The following is a 24395-nucleotide window of genomic DNA, read 5'->3' as shown; positions in this document are numbered from 1 at the left end:
CAGCTCTTATTTATTTACTTAAATCGGAATGAGCCGCAATACCAGATACAGCCCATAAAAAAGAGTGGCGTGGTTTCCGGAAAAAAACAGACAACCCCTTTTACCTGATAGTGCCACTTTTATGAGGCACGTTTTTAGACAGTGTAGATTAAAGTAGGAGCACAGTAATGAGACATTTTAATTTTCTCACATTTTATATTTTGCGCAATGTTGCCTTTAATAAAGTGAATATATTTAGGACATTTTATTTTATTTTGTAAACAACTGCTTATAGTTAAGTATTCATTCAGTAATCTCCTATTAGTTGGTTGCCACACAGAATTATTTGTAGTGCTTCTTAGGTACATTCTAAATTTAGCTGAGGTTTGAGGCCCACAGTGTCCCATCTATAATGGGAATAGTATTAGCATAGTAAATATTATGATGCTTGAAACCCATTTTAGAAACCAGCTTGATGGGTAAAATGATAGCGGTCCTGACCATAGGTTAATTTTAATCTCTTTCCAATGTGCTGTGTGAGCGTCTCCTCTCCACATGCACCACAATGTTAGCAAAGAAACAGGGGAGAAGCTTGTCTAGTGATTATACTACTTTGCTTTATTACAACAAAAAAAAACCCAAATAAAATAGCTACTGAAAACATGATTACAGTACGGGACAGTTGTCCTGCAGAGAGGCAGGGACTCCTAGCATCGTACATAACTATGATGCTAGGAGCCCGGCTCCCTGCACTGAGTTCGGTCCAGGACTTCCGGCCGAAATACGTCCGTCCATTACGGACGTTAATGTGGTCGTGTGAACCCAGCCTAACAGTGACAGACCACTGGAATCAATGGGGGGGGGGAGGGGATTTAGGGTATGTTCACATGAGGGCGTCCGTAACGGCTGAAATTACGGGGATGTTTCAGCCTGAAAACATCCCCGTAATTTCAGCCGTAATGGCATGTGCAGGCGCTTGAACGCCGCGCCAATTACGGACGTAATTGGCGCTGCTATTCATTGGAGTTAATGAATAACGGCTCCAATTACGCCCAAAGAAGTGACAGGTCACTTCTTTGACGCGGGCGTCTATTTACGCGCCGTCATTTGACAGCGGCGCGTAAATTACGCCTCGTGTGAACAGACAAACGTCTGCCCATTGCTTTCAATGGGCAGATGTTTGTCAGCGCTATTGAGGCGCTATTTTCGGACGTAATTCGGGGCAAAAACGCCAGAATTACGTCCGTAAATAGTGCGTGTGAACATACCCTTAATATAAAGAACGTTGGAGTAAGATACGACACATATATTAAGAGCATCTTTTGGCAAACTGTGTTCCACAATTGTGGCGCAACGACCACAGGCGTGCGCAACAAATGCAGCAGTGTGCAATCCATTCCCCCCTTCCCATCAGACATAAAATAAAAAATAAGTACACTCGCCACTCTTCTTCTTAGTTTCCGGGTCCCCTCAGGCTCCCTCAGTATTGGGCGGCTCATACAAGGTCCTGATGCCGAGCAGCACCAGGGCCTTATATGCGATCCAGAACTCAACATCATCAGTGCTACATCACCTACAAGCATGCTGAGGGAACCTGGGAGAAGAGCACTGAGGTGAGCATACTTGTTTTTGTTTTTTAACCCCTTCCCCCTGCTGGCATTCTGGGCCCTAATGTCCAAGCCATTTTTTAGATTTTTCCATTGTCACATTCGAAGAGCTGTAACTTTTTTATTTTTGCGTCGGTATAGCTGTATAAGGTCTTGTTTTTTGCGGGACGACTTGCAGTTTTTATTGGTACCATTTGAGGGTAGATGCGACTTTTTGATCACTTTCTATCACATTTTTTTTAAGTCAGGATTAACAGAAAACAGCAATTTTTCCATTGTTTTTTATTTTATTTTTTATGGCGTTCACCGTGCGGGTTAAATAACATAACAGCTTTATAGTCGGGGTCGTTACGGACGTGGCGATACCAAATATGTGTAACTTTTTTGCTTTATTGTAGTTTTTTTTAATAGTAAAGCATTTTGTAAGGGGAAAAGCTGGGTTTTTCATTTTTTTTTTTTCACTTTTTTTTTTTATTAACTTTATTAAACTTTTTTTACTTTTTTACTAGTCCCACTAGGGGACTTCACTATCCTCCGATCGCTATTATAATACACTGCAATACTTTTGTATTGCAGTGTATTACTGCCTGTCCGTTTAAAAAGGACAGGCATCTGCTAGGTCATGCCTGCGGCATGATCTAGCAGGCATTCGCTGCAGGCAGACCTGGGGGTCTTTATTAGACCCCCGGCTGCCATAGAAGACACAGACACTCGGCGATTTTATCGCCGGGTGTCAGTGAGATGAGAGGGAGCTCCCTCCCTCTCTCCAAAACCATTCAGATGCGGTGCTCGCTATTGTGCACCGCATCTGAGGGGTTAAACAGGTGAGATCGATACTAATATCGATCTCACCCGGCAGAGCAGGGACGCCCCCAGCCCTCAGCTGCTTCTGGCAGCTGAGAGCAGGGAGATTTCACGGCTCCCTGCTCTGTTTACTTTATTCTACAGCAGCGACGTAGAATAGCGGCGCTCTAGAATAAAGCCCACTAATGACCGCCGTAAAAAGACGTATCGGCGGTCATTAAGGGGTTAATTGTCCGATGGGGGGAAGGCAGTCCAATCGGGGGGGCTAGGTAGGGGGCCCGGAATGGGCCTAAACCTTTCTGCACTCCATAGAGTGAAATCTGGGAAAGATCTCCACTATAATTTCTGCCAGTTTTCAGTCGTAAATTACAACAAATTTGTTAGGCTGCTGTGGCCCCGCCCCCTATGGGAAGCCCCGCTCCTTTTCTCACTAAAGTGACTTGGGTGGCGTAAAAAGACCAAAGGTCACAATTTGCAACTTGGGCCCTGTTGTGATTTTCTACACCAGAAAAGTGGCATGAAAAGGTTGATAAATTCCCCGAGTGTTTCTGTCACTACATTATTTTGCCCTTAGTGAGGGCAGCATAATGTAAATGTCAGGTTCTCTATAAGCAAATTGCACCAAATGTATCAAAATGTACAGGTGGTATCATGCATTTGCTGCAACTTGCGAGCCATGTAAGACGTGTTTCTGTTCCTTATGTAATCTCATGGCTATTTTGCATGTACACCAATCATTTCCAAAATAACTGTGAAAGGTGTCAGAATCGCACAATAAATCTGGTGCATGCCACGTTTTCATGTCAGATTCTCATTGTACTTTGCTATGAAGCTGCTCTTGTCTATGTACAGCTCTGAAATAATGGGATATGTCCGGTGAATCGCTGCTCCGCATGACAATTGACAGATCTTTAGTCATTGATACAGGAAGTTTGTGCGCAGAAGGAAAATGTTCCCTTCAAACAATGACACTTTCTAGCATTGTGGTAACAATTGGTCCAATGGTCATGCTGCGTGACTTTCTACCAAGTGAATGGAGGTTGAGGGCAATTGAGTAATGTCGGTGTGGGAATGTGATGTTGTAGCCTTGCACCTAGAGGGGCACCTCATTTGATTATTATTTTTACACAAACTATGTCTATGTCTGTGCTAACCATTCTGAAATAATTTAAAGTGACACATAGTATTGTGAATGGGCGGGGGAGGGGGGTTGTTCCCTGCACAGCATTTACACTGTATTTACTTTTAGGGCATGACCACACGTGGCGGATTTCCTCCGCAACTGTCCGCATCAATGCCGCACAGAATCTGCGTTGCAGATTCTGCTGCGGATCTGCACAAAATGTGCAGTAAATTGATGCGGACTAGCTGCTGCGGACTGCGGGAAAAGTACTTCCCTTCTCCCTATCAGTGCAGGATAGAGAGAAGGGACAGCACTTTCCCTTGTGAAAGTCAAAGAAATTCATACTTACCGCCCGTTGTCTTGGTGACGCGTCCCTCCTTCGGCATCCAGCCCGATCTCCCTGGATGACGCGGCAGTCCATGTGACCGCTGCAGCCTGTTATTAGCCTGTGATTGGCTGCAGCCGTCACTTAGACTGAAACGTCATCCTGGGAGGCCGGACTGGAGACAGAAGCAGGGAGTTCTCGGTAAGTATGAACTTAATTTTTTTTTACAGATAGATGTATATTGGGATCGGCAGTCACTGTCCCGGGTGCAGAAACAGTTACTGCCGATCGCTTAACTCTTTCAGCACCCTGGACAGTGACTATTTACTGACGTCTCCTAGCAACGCTCCCGTCATTACGGGAGCCCCATTGACTTCCTCAGTCTGGCTGTAGACCTAGAAATACATAGGTCCAGCCAGAATGAAGAAATGTCATGTCAAAAAAGCAAGACGCATCCGCAGCACACATAACATGTGCATGACAGCTGCGGACTTCATTGCGGAAATTAGAATCTCCATTGAAGTCAATGGAGAAATTCCGCCATGAGTCCGCCACTGCTCCGCAACAGACAGAGCATGCTGCGGACACCAAATTCCGCTCCGCAGCCTATGCTCCGCAGCGGAATTTTACGCCTCGTCTAAACGAACACTGCTAAATTAAAGTGTAAGTCAATGGACAAACGGCTCCGCTGCGGATTAACGCTGCGGAGTGTCCGCAGCGGAATTTAAGTGCAATTCCGCCACGTGTGAACCCAGCCTTAGACACAGGGGGCAGAGCTGCAATGAAAGACTGATTTTTATCATTTAATTGCAGTCTCTCTCTCCTTCTTAAACATGAATTATAGCTGTAATTCTATATGTCGCTTTACATTATTCCAGAATGGTCCCCATATACACAGTGAGTGACAGTGGTTTGCACAGATGTGGGGATCGGAAAGCAATAATGACAATGGATATAAGACAGCATGACTATCGGACCTGTTCTCTCAAAAACTATTTCGACATTGTGGATCTAGGGGAGTAACTATAGGGGTTGCAGACATTGCAATAAAGTCTTGCCTCTAGTGTGGTACGTGGAGAGGGTGCAATTCTAAAATGCCCATGCAGCCCCTTGCCTTCCATTGGGCACCATTGCAGCTGGCTGGATAGATTATGAGGTATATGTACACCCTTGCAAAGTAGAGCAATTACTGGGTTATGCCCAGGCCACATGATGCCTCCTGGGCCCACCTGTCGTGGCAGATGGGCCCACACAATTTGATTAAAATGTGCGCTAAGCACCTCTCATTTATAAGTATGGTAAATATAGCAGTAATGCAAAATTCAAAATAATAAAAAATATTAAATGTAATGTATGTTTACATCTTAGCGCCTGCAGGTGCATCTGCATCTTTGTGTACGTCTCCTGTACTGTATTTAAGGATTCTCCGAGCTACTGTGCTCTCTTCAATAACATTGAGCTACACGGTAATGCCCATCGTAGAAAATCATGGATTGGCTAATGTCAATATCTGGTGTATCACAAGGAAAAATTATTCACATTCATAATATTTCCTTCCTGCAAAAAATGTCTACTTAAAGCTGTATTAAACCCAATTCTGAGGTTAACTTCACCTTGGTGTATGTAAATAATGTTGCATCTCAACTGGAGGTGACGTCTATGCCTAAAATTCTAGGGTGGTTTTCTGTAACAATTGTGCACCTTCAGGCTGCGTTACCATGAAGCGTAAACGCTGCAGAATTTCCGTAACGGAATTCTGTGCGGAAATTCCGCAGCATTTACAGTAGCAGCAAAGTGAATGAGATTTAGAAAATGTTCATGCCCACGATGCGGAAAAAAACACACAGAAAAGTTGTGCGGAAAGTGTTATGCGGTGCTTCTTTCAATTCCCGCAGCATGTCAGTTTGGCCCACAGACTTCAATAGGGAACATAAATTCCACAACAGATTTGTTTTGTCGCGGTTGTTACATAGTTTAAGCAGTAAAAACTGCTGGAAATCTGCAGGTTCACATATACTTTGCGATATTCAATATTTAGCACTAAATCCGCAGGTAAAACTGTTGCAGTTAGATGAAATGTTTTTGGTCGCGTGGTAAAAACAGCATAAAAAAATCACGGCAAAGCCACATGCAGAATTTTTTCCTGTGCAGTTTTTACGTTTACAATAAATGTGTTTCACCTATACAAACCGCACAGGAAAAAAAACACATCTCAAACTTCCGCAATTTGCGGTAAAACCACATGCAACTTTGCTGTGATTTTCTATGCGTTTTTTACCGCACAGCCAGAAATGTCTCATTTCAATGCACCCTAAGGGTAAGGCCACACGGAGTGGCCCTGACACGGTCACAGCGCGGCTAACAACCGCGCCGGCACCATGTTCGGTGAGGCTGTCAAACAGCCTGTTAGTGGCCGCACGTTAACGCAGGTAAACCGTCCCTTTACCTGCCAGATCGTGCGCCCATGAATTAATACACCCTTTATGGCCGCACGATTTTGCAAATTACAACAACTTACCCCCTATTCATTCTCTATGGCAGCGCCGGAAAAAGCCAAACACTGCCCTCGAGTATCTCCGGCGCTCCCATATAGAATGAATGGAGCAGCAGTGCGCATGCGCATGTAACTGGAATACTCCTTAACGAGGTATTTGACAGCCGCTCCTACATAGTGCCAGCGCGGTTGTTGGCCGTGTTGTGACCATGTCAGGGCCGCTCCGTGTGGCCTTACATTTCAGATTTGTTACAAAGTGCCTGTCTAAAATAAACATTCATGAATCTGGGATGTTCAGTAGTAATATGCGAGGAAGAGATTCCTGTGTGTGGGCTTGGCTCTACAAGGAGGTGGTAATTAGGTTTGGGGCTCGGCTCCTTGATTCTGGAGTCTCGTGTACTGAAGTTCCTTGTGTGATTGGATTTGTCATGACCTGTAATATATGTAGATGGCCTCAGGGACTGCACATTCGACTTTACACACACTAAAAACAGCGGAGTACGAAAAGGATTGTCATTGTTTCTGAAAATAGCAGCTTGGAAACCTTGTGAGTAGATCTGTAGTTTAATGGAAGTTATTATTAAATTATTATTACTAGATTTTGGAGGGTGCTTCAACTTAAATGACAAACAAGTAAAATTTCTGTGTGACGCCTCAAACTTCCATATAACTGCTTGACCACACGTAATGGAATTGCTGCAGAAAACTTCTGCAGCAATTCCACAGAAACTAGCAGGATTTCCGCTGCGGAAAAACTGCACCATTTCCTTAGTTTTTTACTGCAGATAATGGTGTGGATTTTGCTGCGTTTCTCTCAATGCTGGGAGATGGTGACATCTCCTCTGAAAAACTAAGCAATTCAGTCCACTTTCCGCAGCAGGAATTTACATGCTGTGGTACGAAAAATACGCACCGCAGGTCAATTTCTGGTCAGAAATTGTATGCAGCATGTGGATGTAATTTGTTAAGTCCCACCCACTTTGCTGCTACTGTATTCTGCTGCGTATTTTCTGTCCGGAAAATACGTAGCAATTCCGCTACATGTGGACAAGCCCTATGGCTACATTCACACGAGAATGTCCGATTTGCGTGCGAAAAAATTGGACCGTATTTCCTGCATTTCATATCCGTGTAACATCAGTGTGCATTCAGTGCGTCATCAGTTTGCTTTGCATGTGGCATCTGTTTTTCACGTCCTCTACAAGCCTATTTTTTTTTTTTTTAAATTAAATTTCTCGGCATTTCTCTAGAAACTGATGTGTGAACCACGGACAGCACACGGATCTCGTCCATGTGCTGTCCGTGTTTTACACGCACTCAAAGACTTCTTCAATGGGTGACAACATCCGCAAAAACGGACTAATATATACATGCAGTGAGTTTCATACAACGGACCCTCACTGCATGAAAAATGACGCATGTCTGAATAGCCCTATTGACTTGCGCGGGTCCATGTGCTGTCAGTTATTTCAACGGACAGCACACGGACGAGGAACACGCTCATCTGAATGAGCCCTTAGGGTATGTTCACACAGGCTAACTTCAGGCGTTTTTCGGGCCGTAAACGTCCCGAAAAACGGCTGAGAAATGGGAAATACAGCGTTCTGTTGCGATGGGGCATTTTTTTACGCCTAATCTTGAAAAAACGGCGCGTAAAAAGACGTGCATTTAACTTCTTGAGCTGTTTTTGTAGCCGCTTTTCATTGACTATAGAAAAACAGCTCCAAAAACAGCCGTAAAAAACGCAGTGAAAGACGTGAGTTTGATTAAAAAACTACTGAAAATCAGGAGCTGCTTTAGTTTGAAAACCGCTCCGTATTTTCAGACGTATTTTCTTAACCGTGTGAACATACCCATAGGCTGGATTCAGATGGGACGGAAAAGCTGCTGATTTACTGTGCGGAATTGCTATGCGGGAAATACGCAGCGGATTACAGTCATAGCCATGTGGATGAGATTTGAAGAAATCTCCACATGCTGCTGAACATTTTGCGCATGGAAATCAGAGCATGCTGCAGATTTTCAAATTTCACCCTTTTCAATGTAGAAGGGATGAAATGCACAGCAAAATCTGCAGCAAATTGTTACGTGCAAATTTTGCTGCAGGAACACTGTGGAAACCCTGCTGATACACTGTGGATATCATTCCTGTGTGAATCCATCCTGTTGATACAAATTTTGCATTCCTTTTCTAAGCAAATTCCAGAATTGGATTTCGTTCTATATTTGTTCTGTTTAGGTTTTCATCCTTGTTTTGGCTTGAAAAGTACATGCAAAATCTGCATCTAATCTTCCCTTTGTGAACAAGGCCTAAGGGTCCTATTTCACAGCACGATGTGTGCCGTGTAAATGAGCGCCGATCAACAAGATAGTTTGTTAATTGGTGCTCGTTTGCTCCTTTCACACAGAACAATGATTGCTTATGTATAGGGATGAGCGCTCGTTGCTCTGATCGCTTGTCCCCATACATTTTCATCTTGCCGACAGCACGTCTCAGGGAGTTGTTCAGAAGAGGCCGTACTGAAAGACGAAAAAAGGAATAAGGGAAGGCCTCCATGACTAAAATAGATGGGAGGGACACAGAGTTGGCTGGCCTATGAGAGGAAAAGGGGGGGGGACAGCAGGAGGGCTTGAGTGAGAAGGGGTGGGGATTGAAGGGGATGTACCTGTTTCCTGTTTGTGCTCTCCCTCTCTTCGCCAGGACACAGAAGCAGGAACATGTTTGTTACCCCTGCTGCGTCTGATGAGGAGGCTATGGAGCTGTTGCGGGCCGCGGCAGCCTCTCAGGGTCCTGGATGGCTCGGAGCACGAGTAGCGACGCTGCTGCAGGGACAATCGGGCGCTCCGGTCCAGGAGCGAGCAGAGTCGGCTGGAGCAAGCGGGGAGCGCTCTGTCATGCCGGTGGTCGCGGGGCTGCTGGAGCAGGCCGAGGTACAGGACCGGCGTACCAGGGGGTCGGGCAGGAGAAGAGGAGAGCCCGTTTCCCCCATGACTCAGGCCAGGGCTGGCACTCCCGGCGTGACGCGCAGCACGAGGCGCTCGCGCCCGCCCGCAAGGCTGAGTCCTGAAGACATCCCGCGGGCGCGGCGGCGCAAGAGGAGCCCATCAGTGGACCCTGCAGGCCAGACCCCAGGGCGGCCTGCCGCTGCTCTTTCGTCTGGTCCTGGGAGGAATCCCAAAACGCGGCAGCGCCCGGCGGCAGCGGCGAGGAGGACGCGGCCTTCACTTCCGGTCACATCCTCTCCTTCTTCAGCACGTGGCGGAAGGGCAACGGCGACCCTGCATGGTGATGTGCCAGCCAGAGGGTCGGCTCATGGTGTCGTCGAGGTGGAAACGACCAGAGGTCGCAGGATGAGGTCGGTGGTTGGAGTGCCAGGGACGGAACAGCTTGGAGCTGGTTCAGCGGGACGGATGAGGCATGAACTGGAGCTCGGCCAATTGGATGATGCGATGTCACCCCCCCTTTTCTCAGACGAAAATCGGAATTCCCCGTGCACACATTGCCAATGCGGACAGCGCCAGAGGGAGTCCGGAGCATTGGAGGACGGTGAGCGGCGGGCCTCTCCACGTGGACATGGGGGTCCGGCTGACGGGTTCACAGCCCCTGGGCAGCCTGGTGAGTTGACACCTACGTTACCATTTCCAGCTTTATTGATGTCGGGTATCGGTGTAGAGGGTGTCGCGGCGGTGGGCGTCGCGGCGGAGTCGGGGGTCTCGTCGCTACAGGCGGGTGCGGGGGATAGTTTGGCGGAGTTAGTGGGATGTTTAAAAGTGTTAGTGGGGCGGCTAGGTGGTTCCCCTTCCCAAGAACCGTCAGGTGTGGCGCCGGCCGCGGTGTGAGGGGGCAGTGTTGGAAGCGCTCCGGTTCGTCAAAACGGTGGGGGGTTGAATGCCGGGGCAGCGGTGGCAGTGGCGGCGGCGGTTCAAACAGACTCGCCAAAGGAGGTTGATAGGGTGCGTCTTGATGATCGTGCGCGCGGGGAGGTTTATGTTTGTTATGAGGGCCCGTTAGGGGCGCATTTAAAGCAGGAGGTAAAGGAAAGGATTTGGAAAGACGAGTATGAGGAGATTTTTTCCTTGCTTCCGCTGGAGAAGTTTAATTTAGATAAGGTGAAGCGGGATGAAACAAAAAAGGATGAGGAAGAAAAGAGACGGTACAGGTTGATTCCAAAAACGTTCGTCAATTGGATGCAGGCTTTTGCAATTTTGGCGAGTGTTATTGGGGAAAAGGCGCCAGATAATTGTTCCGGCTTGTTTTGTTATTTGGATGCGGTGGGGGAGGCGCATCGGGTTTATGGGGGCCAGGCCTGGCTTCGTTACGATGAGCAGTTTCGGCAGAGGAAAGCGGTGCGGCCGAATATACGGTGGGACCATAAGGACATAGCCTTATGGTTGAAAGTGACGGCACTTTATAAGCAGGGGCAGTCCTTTCCCGGGAGCGGGAATGCAGCAAGAACTTCCGGCGGGGGTAGTCAGGCCTCAGGTTCAAAATTTGGGACGTGTTGGCAGTTCAATGAGGGGCAGTGCAAATTTGGAGCGACGTGTAAATTCAAGCATGCGTGTTCACATTGCAGCGGGCAGTCACATGGAGCGTCTAAATGTTTTAAGAAGGGTAAACGACAAGGGGGAGCCAGCGGTGCGTCTGGTTATGGGGGAGACTCCGGTGAAACTCATAAAGATGGCCCCCTTTCTAAGTAGGTACCCCAATAAGGAGGGGGCGCGGTTGATTAGTTTAGGTTTTGGTTACGGTTTCGTTATTCCGCCCCCTTTGCATGAGGTCCCTTTCACGCAGCGCAACCTTAAGTCGGCATATCAGCATGCGGGGGTAGTCTCGGAAAAAATCCGGAAGGAGATTGATCTGGGCAGAATGGCGGGCCCTTTTAGCACGATCCCAGTTCCAGGTTTGGTGGTGTCACCGTTAGGGGTGGTTCCAAAACGAGAAGGTAACAAATTCCGGCTTATTCAGCATTTGTCCTTCCCGAAGGGGGCGTCGGTTAACGATGGCATTGACCAGGATCTCTGTTCTGTGGTCTACACGTCGTTTGATGCGGCGGTAGCATTGGTACGTGGTTACGGAAGAGGGGCTCTGATGGCTAAAACTGATATTCAAGCGGCGTTTCGTTTGTTGCCGGTTCATCCGGACAGCCAGAGGTTGTTGGGATGTTATTGGGAAGGGGATTATTACATTGATCGATGCCTTCCCATGGGTTGTTCGTTGTCGTGCGCGTACTTTGAGGTGTTTAGTTCTTTTTTGGAATGGGTAGTCAGGGAGGTCGCGGGGGTGGAATCAGTTATTCACTATCTCGACGATTTCTTGTGCGTTGGCCCGTCGTGTTCGGGGGTTTGCGCAAATTTGTTGGAGACGGTCAATTGGGTGTCAAGGGAGTTCGGTGTACCCTTGGCTGTGGAAAAAACTGAGGGTCCGGTGACGACCATTTGTTTTTTGGGAATTACTATCGACTCCGTAGCAATGGAGTGCAGATTGCCGGAGGATAAGTTGGGGGATTTGCGGTTGGTAGTGGAGCGAGCGTGTCGGATTAGGAAAATTACGCTACGTGAAGTGCAGTCCTTATTGGGGAAGTTGAATTTTGCTTGCCGCATCATGCCGATGGGCAGGGTTTTTTGTCGGCGGTTGGCAGCGGCGACGGCGGGGGTTCGGGAACCCCATCATTTCATTCGTCTGGCTGCAGAGCACAGGGAAGATTTACAGGTCTGGCTCCATTTTCTGGCACAGTATAATGGGCGCTCTCTTTGGATGTCCCGGGCGTTAGATAGCTTCGATTTGGAATTGTTCACTGACTCGTCTGGGGCGGTGGGGTTCGGGGCGTTCTTTAAAGGTCAATGGTGCGCGGGAAAATGGCCGGTTGCATGGGTGGAGGCGGGACTGACGCGTAACTTGGCCCTACTCGAACTGTTTCCCATCGTGGTGGCGGTCACCATTTGGGGAGACAGGTTCCGGGACAAAAAAGTGCGTTTTCATTGCGACAATTTGGGGGTGGTGATGGCTATAAATAATACTTCGGCGTCGTCCCCTCCAGTGGTTCGCTTGTTGCGTCAGTTAGTGCTTTCCTGTTTGAGTTTAAATGTATGGGTGGTGGCGGTGCATGTTCCCGGGGTAGAGAATTGTATTGCTGACGCGCTTTCTCGCTCGCAGTGGGATCGTTTCCGGCAGCTGGTCCCGGACGCGGAGTTAACAGGGGTGGACTGTCCCAGTCATCTGTGGGAGCTGGTATCCAGGCGGCAGGTGCATTGATTAAACGTTCACTGGCCAGTGCGACGTGGTCGTCGTATGCGGCTGGATGGAGGCAATGGGAGGAGTGGGTGAGATCTTTGGGTGATGTGTGCTCGGATGATGATAGGATGGTGGCCTTGCTGTTTTGGTTGGGGGATGCGTTCGCCCGGGGTTGCACGGTCGCTAAGGTTAATCGCTTCGTGGCGGCCATTGCTTTCGGTTGTAAGTTACGGGGGTTGGCAGATATCACGAAGCGGTTCTTGGTGGGCCAGGCATTGAAGGGGCTGAGACGGGGTGTAGTGGTGAGGGATAAGAGGCGTCCCGTGTCATTTCAATTGTTGTGTTCCCTGGAGGTGGTGGTGCGGCAGGTGTGTCGTTCAGAGTATGAGAGCAAGCTTTTCCGGTTGGCTTTTGCGTTAGCCTTTTTTGGAGCTTTTCGGGTAGGGGAATGGGTTTCCCCCAGTTCGGTAAAAGCGGGGGGCTTGTTGCAGGATAATGTCGATTTGTATGAAGACAGGGTGGAGATAGTGTTGCGAAGGTCCAAAACGGACCAAGGAGGGGCAGGACGTCGAGTGGTTTTGCTGGCGGTCCCAAAGAATCCGGTTTGTCCAGTGTTGTGTGTCAAGGAGTACTTGGCGGGTTTAGATCTCTCAGACGGGCCGTTGCTGCGGCACGAGGATGGCTCGTTTCTGTCGCGGTATCAGTTTATTTCGGTTTTCAGAAAGTGTCTGGTGGCTAGCGGGGTGCAGGCAGAGCAATACTCGTCTCATTCTTTCCGTATAGGGGCAGCGACGGAGGCGGTGAGATGGGGTTTAGATGATGCAGCGGATAGGGCGTTGGGAGTCGGCGCGTTTCCGTTCTTATGTGCGCTTGAACATGTTGTGATATATTGATGTATAGCATGTTCCGGGTGCGTGCGTTTCCGCCTGAGTATTGATGGTACGCGGCAGCAGGAGGTGGTGCGTGTATGTTCTTCATTTGTTTTGCAGGCCGTGACTCATGCATGGTGTAGATTATGGGACATTCTTTTGTGTACTGGGGTGCCCTTCGCGCGGATGTACGGCCGGACGGTCGACAGCTCAGGATTCCGCGGGATGCGGCGGTTGTGAGGTGGATGGGTATACGGGGAATGACATGGAACAGGGTATTGCCCGAGTTTCACAATTTTGTACTGCTTGACAGGGCGCCGGAGGTACTGGTGTTGCATGTGGGAGGCAACGATTTGGGTATACGCCCTTTCCGGGAGTTGGTACGGGACGTCAAGCATGATTTGCTCTGCTTATGGGCAACTTATCCTAAATTGGTGACTGTGTGGTCTGAGATGGTCCCTAGGAAGAACTGGCGGATGGCCCGTTCTGTGGGAAAAATTAACAAGGCTCGCATTAAGGCTAATAGGGCCATATCGAGCTTCGTGACGCGTAATGGTGGGGTTGCGGTGCGCCACTGGGATCTGGAGGCTGGGACAGGCAGGTACTGGAGAGAGGACGGTGTGCACCTCAATGAGGTGGGGATGGATATGTGGAGTCTGGCTTTGACCGATGGAATTGAGCGAGCGGTGGGAGTGTGGAGGAGCTCGCAGGCGTGAGGTGGTCAAGGCCTGTTTCGCTTTGGCGGGGGGGAGTCCTTGAAGTAGGTCGTAAAAAGTGGTGGGGGGGAATGCATCACGGGATGCACCCCCAATTTGTCGGCTTCTTAGGGTGTTACCCCTTTTGAAAGCTGGGTTATATATATTTATATATATATGGTGGTCATCTGCAAAAAGGTAATTTGGTGCTCCTGGGCCGGGTTACGGCTGGGGGTAAGGTATTTGTGGGCAGATGGCCAAAATTAAGTATCGGTGGCTTCAAGGACTTGCCCCTGTCATTCTGGTTGGTTTATAATGTTATGACCCTGATAGGGTCGCAGTGGGTTATTTGTTGTTATGCTGTATCCCCTTTTTTGGGGATTCAAAAAATTATGGTATTTAAAGTTATTGTTATTTAAATAATAAACGGCTGCTGTGGCCATTAAAATCCAACTCTGTTTCAGTGTCTGCTTTGAGAGGGTAGATTTACATAAGGGGAGAAGCGACTCGACTTATTTGAGTCATGTCCACAACGATGATTTTCAATGCTGCATAAAAGAGCAGTTCAGCCGATGAACGAGCATTTTCACATCATCAGCTGATCGTTGCCCTGTTTACACAGGGCAGTAATCGGGAACGAGCATTCATATGATTGCCCATTTGCCCCGGTCATTGTCCCTTGTAATAGGGCCTTAAGGCTTAAAGGCCCATTTACACGGGCAGATTTTTTAAATGTTTGGATGTTAACTCTTAGGGTATGTTCAGACGCAGTCTTTTCAGACGTAATTCGGGGCGTTTTAAGCCTTGAATTACGCCTGAAAAAACGGCTCCATTACGCCTAAAAAAATCTACCCATTTCTTGCAATGGGTTTTACGATGTTCTGTTCCCACGAGGTGTAATTTTATGCGTCGCTGTCAAAATACGGCGCGTAGAAAGACGCTCGCAAAAAAGAAGTGCATGTCACTTCTTGGGATATTTTTGGAGCCGTTTTTCATTCACTCCATTGAAAAATAGCTCCAATAACGGCCGTAAAATACGCCGTGAAAAACGAGTGTAGTTACAAAAACGTCTGACAATCAGGAGCTGTTTACGCCTGAAAACAGCTCCGTATTTTCTGACATTTTTGGTCACTGCGTGTGAACATACCCTTATGTTCTAATTGATCCATGTCATTAGCTAAATAGTTTTCACTGCAAGCAGGAGAAATCGCTCTAAGGCCCCATGCACACGAACGTGCTTTTGCGGCCGCAATTCCCCCGAAAATCCACGGGAGAATTGCGGCCCCATTCATTTAGTGGTTGGAGCCTGGACCGCGGAAAGAACGGGCATGTCTTATTACGGCCATGTTCTGGGGTCCAGGCTCATAGAAAACAATGGTCGCGGCCATGTGCATGGCCTTCGATTTGCGGGCGACTCGCGGGTGACACACCGCTGCTGGCCGACCCGAAAATCACGGCCGTGCACATGGCTACGGTCGTGTGCATGAGGCCTAAATCCTGGTGGCCCGTCAACAATCTATGAACTAATGTTTATGGCAGTCTATTGTAAACCAATAGAATACAGTGTATTAGCTATATACATGTTTTCAGCCTTTGAATGTTTCCATTCACTGACGGAATATACAGATCTGGAAAATGGTGAGGAATTGAATCCCAAAGTATATTAGAGTGGCGTAACTTTTCCATATAGAGTGGTTAAAATTGGACTAGACGACATTGATGTCAGGTTTATATAAGCTATAAGTTATCATCGGTGTTAGGTGATCTTATATCAGGCTGTTATACCAAGTATGGATTTGTTAATGTGTAACATTTATTTTGCAGAGCAGGTTTAGCCGTGTACATTGACAACATATCTGTGAAATCTGATTTACATTTTTGTGTAATTTATGCCCTAAGAACATAGCAAAGTGTTATTCCTGTTTCAGCAAATACATTTTATTATCTAATGAACAGTAATACAATTTTCTAATCTACCTTCTGGATCAAATCCTCTGTTTTTATGCTATTTGTTAATAGTCATTGCATGGGAATATCCATTGTTTTATATCCAGGGGATGAAAATGTGTCCTGGTCATGTGCTGCTCAAACAGCCCCTCATAGTACTGTACAGTACAGTTATCAGAGCTCTTGTAACGAGCAGTTCTCATGACCAGGACAAATTGTATTTCTCTAGATGTAATCATTCAATGACAGCAAGCATAGATCTTGAAAATAGTCATAAATTGCTACAAAGTATATTAGAAAATTGCTTAAACTTTCATTATACAATAAGCTTTATTTGCTGAAAGCAGAAAACCCCTTTAAATGGTGCTGTTGAATTCTATAATAGGCATAGTTAACATATTCTGTTTTACCATGTCTAGCATTTGTTGTCTTTAAATTATAGACCTATCGCAAGATAACTAGTATGACTAAAGGCCCTTTTACACGGACCAATGATCGGGCAATGATCATGTGCTGCTAACATGATAAAAAAATTTAGCTCGTCCGACACGATGCAGGACCTGGGGCAGGAAGTGACATCACAGCGTGATCTCTCGAGAACACGCTGTGTGTCTGTGCACTGCCAGAAGCTGGGTGTTAACGAAGAGAAGTGGATGATGCTGATTCGTCAGCATCATACACTCCCATTCACAACGCCCAGCTAGTAAAACAAGTAAAAACGCGCAGATGTACATACACAATACACGCCCAGTTGTACTTAAGAAAGGCTCATTTGCATAAATATAAAAATGCTCATAACTTGGCCAAAAATGCTCGTTTTTAAAAAAAACAAAAAACGTTACTGTAATCTACATTGCAGTGCCGATCTGCTGCAATACGAGATAGGGGTTTGAAAATCTGGTGACAGAGCCTCTTTAATATGGCACATTATGTCTTGACCTTTTTGCCTCCTTTTGGGGATGGGTCCCATTGTGAGTTTTGCCCTGAAGGCCCTTTGATTTCTGTGTACATCCCTGGTCCCAGTGTAAAGGATCTAGTTAGAATTATAACAAGAAAAATAAGAAATTATAGTCTGACACGTGTAATTTCTTGATAGAGCACAGTAGGAATTCTAGTTTAGAATGGAGGCTATCTTTAGGCCTAGTTTACATCACGTTAAACGGCCTGTGTTTGATGTATATGCCAGGAAGAGCTCCTAACGTATAGGATAAACGAAGGCAGTGACAGATCCCATAACAATGGCATCCGTCACCATAAATTATAATGGTATATGTGTTAAACAGATACATCATGCACTGTGGTTATGATGTATTTGTTAAACAGATACCATTCTAGTCTATGGGTGCCCGATGTCATGATCAGGCATCCACCACCCATAGACCGATATGGTATTTATTTCATGTATACATCATGGAAAGTTTCGAAAAGACATATATGTTGAAGACATGCTTGTGATGTATGCCATATCATGGCATACGTAACCCATAGGCTTCCATGCTTCCGTGTAGTATATGTTTTTCCGTGGGATTGAATAGCGTAGTCTACTTTGCTATACCATACCTAAAAGTAAAGAAAAACTATACTGACATGGAGCCCTATGGACACGTTAAACGTGTCCAGATATGACCGATATTGTATAAGCTTATTGTTGAAGATACCAATGAGAAAAGCAGCAAATCTTCACATGACCACCAAAGGTTGTCCGCCTCCTGGGTGCAGAAATGTATATCCAGTCTTGTTTGTAGTGCTTATAATATGAATATTTTTATGTTTTCAGTGTTTCTTTAATAGTTGATGACACAGAACCTTCCCTTTGTACTGTCAGTCTACAGCTCTACGCCGCCCTGGGCAGTCTTTTGTGTATGCTTACAGGAGAGTCGCAGCAATGTGCAGTATTTGAATTGAACAACTAGAAAGACAACCTGGTACAGTCTCCTCTAGGGCAAAGAGTATAAGACGCGAGATTGTAAAACCCTTCTGGGCATCCCAACCTCTGGGCAAGGCTTACCGAAGTAAACCACTATAGTTATGGCTTTTTAACTTTTTGTATAGTTTTTGAAAAACTCTGGGAGAAAGATGTCTTTTTTTTTTCTCCGTCCCCCACACCTTCCCCTCAAGCAGCTAATAATAATAGTAATAAGATATAATGAATCTTTCATAAGGGATGGAGCTAATTTTTCTGATACAGAGCTGCAAATCCCTTGCTTCCATTCACACAGTCATCGATGCAAATGGTAAAATTCCGGCTGCCTGGAGGAGCTTAGTAGTTTACTACATATGGATTTATTATTGATTTTCAATGATAGCTGTGTCAATCCATATGCTGTAAGTTTCTAAGCAAGCGGCTGCTAGAGGCAGAGAGAATTTTATCATTTATCTCTAGGACTATACAGTGTATTTTGGAGCTCTGTTTCAGTGTGGTTTAATGCAGGTTGACCTGTCTAAATTGAGTATTGCTGTATAGCGCCTAAATACCGCCCTGTTTGGATCAAATTATATAGGCAATACAGTACCAACCTGCAGAAGAAAAGCTGCCTAATCATCAGTGTAATGTTTGTCTCTGATTATGCAAAGTGGTTTTGGGGTTATTTGAAAAATAATTCTAGTGGTCTAGGAAAGTCAAAGGGGTTCTCTGGGTCTTTGATATTGATGGCCTAATGTTAGGATATGTCATCGATGTCAGACCGGTGGGGTCAGGGTCCGACTCTCCGGCACTTTCACTGATCAGCTGTTTGAAGCGGCTTTATATTGATTGCCTGTATTCAGGAGAGATTATCAATATCAAATTGGTGGGGATCCGACGCCCACCGATCAGCTGTCTGAAGGGGCCGCTGTCTCTTCATAGTCTACCAGACACAACGCCATACACTTCCGTAGCGAATGTGCCTGGGATTGCAGTTCTGGTCCTATTCAAGTGAATTGGACCGGGCTGCAGATGGCTGCAATCCCAGGCACAGCGACTACAAAAGTATACAACGCTATGTCTCAGAAACTATAAAGAGGCCACAGTGCTCGTCGCCACGGGCCCTTCAGACAGGTGATCATTAAGTGTGCGGGGAGTTCGTCCCGCACCAATCTAATACTCATGATTTATACTAAGGATAGGCTATCACTATAAAGTCCCGGATTGTTCGGTCCAGGATTGTTTGGTTGGCACATTGTCGCAAGCGTCTCCCCTGTTTACACGGGGAGATGTTCTAAAGACCACAATTATTATTAAGGCAGCATAAAAGATGCGATCTGCTGACAAACATGCGCTTGCTCTATGGTCGGCTGATTGCTGCCATGTTTACACGGGCAAATTATCAAGTTCAACTTAGGGCCCTTTTACAGTTGATAACTATCTGGCAAACGAGCGTTCATATGAATGCTCGTTCCCAATCATTGTAAACCAGGGCAACGATCAGCCAATCGGCTGATTGTGTCGTTTATGCAGCATTAAATATTATCGATGTCGGCAGCACATCTCCCTGTGTCCAAAATCATGGGGACGAGCGATAGTAGTAATGATCGATCGTCGCCATAGACAGCTCCTTGTGAAAGGAGTAAACAAGTGCCGATTAACAAGCTGTCTTGTTGATTAACGCTCGTTTTTCCAGCCAATATTGGCCGGTGTAAAATTACCCTTACAATTCATCAGCATAAGGCCTCATGCACACGAGCGTGTTTTTGCGTCCACAATTCATCTGCAAATGTGAGGATGAATTGCAGACCCATTAATTTCTATGGGCCCATGCACACGACCGTGGCTTCCACGGTCCGTGCGTTGGCCGGGAGCCCGGACCGCAAAAACATTGGACAAGTCATTATATGATCCGGATTTGAGGTCCGGGCTCATTGAAATCAATGTTTGCATGGTCCGTGAATTGCGGACGGCTACGGCCGTGCGCATGAGGCCTAATTGTTAGATTGTGCGTCAGAGGCACAGAGGAGCCGCTGTTAGCCAAGCTTAGTTCAGCTCACTGATGGATACGGCTTACAGCAGCTTTATGCAGCTTCTATGCATAGCATATACAGAGAAGCTGCTGCGCTAAAATTAAATATATATATATTTTTTTATAAAACTATGTTCAAAAAAGTTTTGTATGCCCAAATACTTACACTACATAAAAAACTAAATACCACATGAAAGGTTTTCATAGCCTTTAGATAGATACATGGAAAACCAACTGACTTGTTTGAGTACAGTCGGTCCGCTACGCAGGATGAAAAACATTGCAATTGACAGAATAAGAAATGCTGACATCGAAGTAACACATTAGTTCATACCCATCCTGGATTCAGCGGGACAGTCCCGGATTCCGGGCGGGGGAGGAGCTCCCTCTGCTTCTCCGCTCTGAACTAATTCTGAAGCAGGGAGCTGATGGTTCCCTGCTTCAGAATTAGTGGCTACTCCTTGAGCGGAATCCCCGTTGTTGATGATCTGGCCGTGGATTCCGCTCCTAGAGGAAAGCCCTGAGGTCACTGTCCATATATGGACATTGACGTCAGTGGCTCCTCCTGGAGCGGAATCCCCGGCCAGAGTCTGCAACGGGGATTCTGCTCAAGGAGTAGCCACTGACATCACTGTCCATATATGGACAGTGAGATCAGGGCTTCCCTCTAGGAGCAGAATCCCCGGCATATGCTCGGCTGGGGTTTCCGCTCCAAGGGGAAGTCCCAATGGCGCTATCTACAGGGGGGTGCTATCTTCAAGGGGGGTGTGGCACTATCTACATGGACACTGTGGCACTATAATGGGGCACTATCTACAGGGGAAACTGGCGCTATGTACATGGGCGCTATCTACATGGGCACTGTGTCCCTATCTACAAGGGCACTGGCACAAGAGGCAGCTAAGGGGGCATTATACAGTATGGGGAAGCTATGGGGGCATTATGCTGTATGGGGGAATTTGTTTGGGCATTATACTGCATGGGGGCATCTGTATGGGCATTATACTTCATTGGAGAATCTGTATGGGCATTATACTGTATGGGGCAGTATACTGTATGGTGGCAGCTATCGGGGCGTTATACTGTATGGTGGCAGCTATCGGGGCATTATACTCTACGGTGGCAGCTAGAGGGCATTATACTGTGTGGGGGTATCTATTTTGTATTATACTGTGTGGGAGGCACTAAGGGAGCATGATACTGTGTGGGCTGAATTGGGTGTGTATGGGCGGGATTGGATGGGATTAGAGACGTGGCTTAAAAGAAAAAAAATTGGCGCTACGCGCACGAAATCCATTAACCCTCTTTGTGGTACTCAAAAGTTGGGAGGTATGGTAAGACAAAAAAAAAATTACATTATAAATGTACACTAAGGGATCCTTAACAAATTTCTTCTAGTAGGCCTCCTTTAAGAGCATAAATACTATACTATACTATACTATACTATACTATACATACAGGTAATTTGTATAAGGAATATACAGCAGGAGAAACCTATTTCATTTACTTATCAATCATTTAGACATTTAATTCATTTTGTTTCTGTATGAGACCAACCCAAGATCAAGTAAGACAACTGGTTTTAAATTATCCTGAGGGTTGTTGTCGTAGGTGTGTAAAGGTTTCTTCTATCTCATTTCATCAGTGTTACTTTGTTACAACATGCAAATAATCAGGCAGGTAATATAATTATTAATATGTAAAGAAGGTGTGCAAATTATTATTTACACCTGGTGCAGTGGGCGATGAACGCTTAGCACATGCAATGGACTGTCAGGGACCATGCCGTGGCTTTTCTTATGTATATGTATGTATATTATATTTCTATACAGCCAGTGAACCACATATGTTTCTATATTATCGGCTAAAAACCGACTCCAGTATGTGGGTATGCGCTGGAGTTCAACGCGCCAATTTTATTATGAGGTTAACATGCTATGGGCAGGTGTAGATTTGGCATAAGTTTCTGGATTAAGTGATGGTAAATTTTGTCAGTCCTAAACCCAACAAGCTTTTTAAAAGTCGCAAATATGGCATGCACCATAATTTGTGACTTCACTGTGTTTCAAAGTGGCATAATGCCTTTTATACATTTTCACCAATGCCTCATGCACAAGGGAAAACTGTGTGCATGTACCCTGTATGGCAGCACACCGAGTCACTACTGGACCGTATTATGGAGAAGTAGGCACTCCGTGTGTCGCTGTATGGTGACTCATTGAGCACAGGTGTAACTTGAAGCTCCTAAACCCTTATGCAATATTTCGAACATGGGCCACCAACCTACCATGCATTTTTTATATACTGGGGTATTCTTATGTGGCAGAAGGACCTTAGGACCCCCTCAGGCACCAAGGACCAGGTATGACTGCTACAACTGCACCACCTATAGTTACACCCCCGTTAGTGAGGCACTGTATTCTACCCTAGAAGCAATAAGAGATATTTTCTTATTTTCAATATACACATGCATTACATCTGGTAGGTCTATTTAACCCCTTTATGACAAGCGACTGATATATCCGTCACTCAGATCTCGTGGGTATAGTGGCAGGAGCACGAGATCAGCGGCACGAGCACGACCTTTATATACAACCTGGCTACTGCCGCAATTGCCAGAATTGGAGTAAATTCCAATTCCGGCAGTTTAACCCCCTTACATGCCACGGTCAGTAGTGACCTGGGGCATCTAAGGTGTTTGACAGAGGGAGGGAGCTGCGATCGCGTGGTACCGATCCATTACCATGGCAGTCGGGGGCCTAATAAAAGCCCCATCAGCAACTACCTAAAAGATTGGCTGTCAGTTTTACGAAGTATACCCAAGCATTATATATGCGATCATAAGATCTCATTGTGAAATCCCCTAGAGGTACAATAAAGATTATAGTAAAAATAAAATAAAACCAATGTAAAAGAAATATGGTATCACCGAGATTGTAATGACTCGAACGATGAAGTTAACACTATTATACTGGCAGGTGAACAATGTGCAAAAAAACAACGGCAAAATAATTTTCTTTTTCCATTCTCCCCCCAAAAATAAGTTAATGAATTAGTCTCATGTCCCCTCAAAATAGTACCAAAGAAAACTTTATACCCCGTCCCGCAAAACACAAGTCCACATATGGCCACACCAACAGATAAAAAACCTATACATATTTGGTATCTCTATAATCGTAACGACCTATAGAATAAAGGTAACATGTTATTTACGCTGCGTAGTGAACTACGTGAATTTAAAACGTGGAAAACAATGCTGGAACAGCTGTTTGTTTGTTTTTTCTTTTGATTCCCTCGCAAAAAAAAAAGTTAATAGAAGTTTATGTATTATATGCACCTAAAAATGGTGCAATTGAAAAACACAACTTGTCCTGCAACTCAAATAGAGGAAATTCACAGGTAGTGCAGCCTTCTACTATTCACTTCAATGGGAGAAGAAGGCTGCAATACCTCGAATCGCGCGCTACATCTGTGTCGACGATTCACAGTGAGCAAGCAGAAATGAAGGGGAAGAAGCAATCCTACAAGCGCTGCTGCCCCTTCAAAACAGCTGATCGGCGGGGGTCCCCGGGAGTCGGGCACCGACCCATCAGCTATTGAAGACCTATCCTGGGGATAGGCCATCAGTTTTTAGGGACTGGACAACTCTTTCAAGGCCAAAATAGGCCATCAGTTTTTAGGGACTGGACAACTCTTTCAAGGCCAAAATAGGCCTAAGTCATTTAGAGGTTCAGACCTCTACTTGCAAAATTAAAATTCCTCTCATTACATTGGACAGGTTTCTTCTCTTCTGAATGGTATATATCTGATTACTTATAATTGTAGCCATTTCTTATTGTCTTATAGCTAGTGTTTTGTATGATGAGTAAACATCTATCTAATCGCTTCTTAGATTGTATACGACAAATAACCCTATTGTTAGCCGGGCACCACTAAGACATATTCATTGTAGAGTTACTTTTCTAGGTTTGACATTTCAATTTGACCTGTCCCTTTAGTTCTACTCTTCACTTCATCCACATTTCATGTCGCTTTGGCTTGATGGTTCACATTAACTAAAGCATGAGCGTTGCTTGGGATACAGTATTAATGAATGCATTGTTTGTTTGGAGAAAGCATGTGTGTTTTATTGCTCTGGAATAAGGGACAGGAAAGGAGTGGCTGCCATTCGGAGGTTTGGACCGGAAAATCCATTTTTGTTTTGCAATTCATTTTGTTGTGAGTTTTGCGAACATGGTTGTAGCTTTTATTCATGGAAATTTTTATAAAAGAAAAACATATTTCTGTTATCTACCATGGTAATCCAGGCACAGCCTATTATATCATGCCATGTGTATGTAACATTAATATTTCTTCCGCTATGGGTGGTGCATTGTGATTCACAA

General features: G+C 45.8%; 1 protein-coding gene across 3 annotated transcripts in view; it reads left to right on the top strand.

Moving 5' to 3' along the window:
• Positions 1-24395, top strand: part of EMP2 (epithelial membrane protein 2) — a 70636-nt gene that overhangs the window by 23104 nt on the left and 23137 nt on the right. Inside the window, exon 1 of one of the 3 annotated variants that reach the window (XM_075831334.1) lies at positions 6722-6879. The exons of 1 other annotated variant lie outside the window; for it this stretch is intronic. The gene's annotated coding sequence lies outside the window, so the exon portion shown is untranslated. Of the gene's footprint in view, positions 1-6721; positions 6880-9667; positions 9949-24395 lie in introns of those variants that run through there. One more of the 3 variants, XM_075831335.1, reaches the window with a different exon arrangement.

Source organism: Rhinoderma darwinii, chromosome 6, assembly GCF_050947455.1.
Source record: "Rhinoderma darwinii isolate aRhiDar2 chromosome 6, aRhiDar2.hap1, whole genome shotgun sequence".
NCBI lineage: Eukaryota > Metazoa > Chordata > Amphibia > Anura > Rhinodermatidae > Rhinoderma > Rhinoderma darwinii.
This window is presented reverse-complemented; position numbering and strand designations above follow the sequence as displayed.